General features: G+C 35.2%; 1 long non-coding RNA gene across 1 annotated transcript; it reads left to right on the plus strand.

Moving 5' to 3' along the window:
• The first annotated feature begins 402 nt into the window (after positions 1-402).
• On the plus strand, positions 403-832 carry LOC103641284 (uncharacterized). The gene is made up of 3 exons (XR_560213.3): positions 403-490; positions 575-638; positions 710-832. It is a non-coding gene; the product is annotated as an uncharacterized lncRNA (long non-coding RNA).
• Positions 833-1330: the final 498 nt, after the last annotated feature.

A 1330-nucleotide genomic window follows, 5' to 3' on the forward strand; every position in this document is an offset into this window, starting at 1 on the left:
CGTTGGTTGGAGCTTTTACCTAACTACGTGAGAAAGTATTCCGCAACTATGATCCAACGCTTTGTAGTCAAGAGAAAGATGTTGTGTATACTCGGGCACTCGATGCTGCCAAGTTACAAAAGGTATGCCACTTCTCCCTTCCCTGCATTCATGTTTTCATGTTTTGTATGGATGGGCATATTGACGTTGTATCTCGATATGGCTTACTTCGGATGGTGTATTATGTTGCACAAATCTCGACATATATCTTCTCCTTTCATTTTCTATGCTAGAGTTAGCTTCATTCGATATATTTTTTCCTTTTATTTATCTTTGCTTCAAACAAATATATTATTTTCTAAAGTACTGACTTTTTGTGTCCTGTAAAAGTAAAATCTATTTGAATAGTCAAATCTTAGTTGTATCTATAACAAGATGAAAGTGGTGGCAGCCAAGATGAAAGTGGTGGTGGCCGCATCAAAGGAGAAGGTGCAACAAGACGAACCGAAAGGTGAGAAGATTTCTTTTCCCAAATCAACTTGCATCTACCTGTGATTGTTTGTGAACAAGTTTTTTATGCTAATTTTTTATGTAGCTGCTATCTCAGATGTGAAATGTGACAACCCAAAAGAGGAGGGCAATGTGCAGCAAACCAAAAGGTTAGAGGATATCACTTCCTCAATTTCTTTGGTTACACTGTTTGTTTGATGCTGATTTTGTTATCATGTAGTTGTTGCCTCAGATGTGAAATGTGATGACCTAGAGCAGGAGGAAGATTCCAATAAAAATGGGGAACTGGAGGAGTGTAACAAATGTGTAATTTATTTTTTCCACTCTATATGCTATCTTAGAAGTTTCAAAAGTTCCTTGTTTGTGCGTAATTCAAAATTTACTGTTAGTCATTGTTCCTGAACAACCCTTGATTTTATTTCTTGAATGTGCACCTGATTCGTCTAATGGAATCATGGAACCACATGTTGTGCTACTATTTTGGTTAAGAGCTACAATGATCTTAAGGCATTTGTTTTGTATGTTGTCTCTTAATTTTGTCTACTTTTTATATTTCATTTTTCATCTGTATTGTTGTGTGCTGATTACAAAATGAAAAATATATGATACCGACCATTAATAATTTAGGACTCACTAAGCAAAGTCAAAGATAAGTGTTTGAACAACTATCCATCTACCTATGATATATAAAACCCGTAACAACGCTTCATCTATGTAATCGTTGTGCACTAAAATTTATCGAATAATTTGTACGCCGTCGCAACGCACGAGTACATACCTAGTTCATCTTATGTCATTAAAAAAGAAAAAGTTCTAGGGATTAAAAATAATAGAGCATTCT

This window comes from Zea mays, chromosome 10 (genome assembly GCF_902167145.1).
Source record: "Zea mays cultivar B73 chromosome 10, Zm-B73-REFERENCE-NAM-5.0, whole genome shotgun sequence".
Lineage (NCBI taxonomy): Eukaryota > Viridiplantae > Streptophyta > Magnoliopsida > Poales > Poaceae > Zea > Zea mays.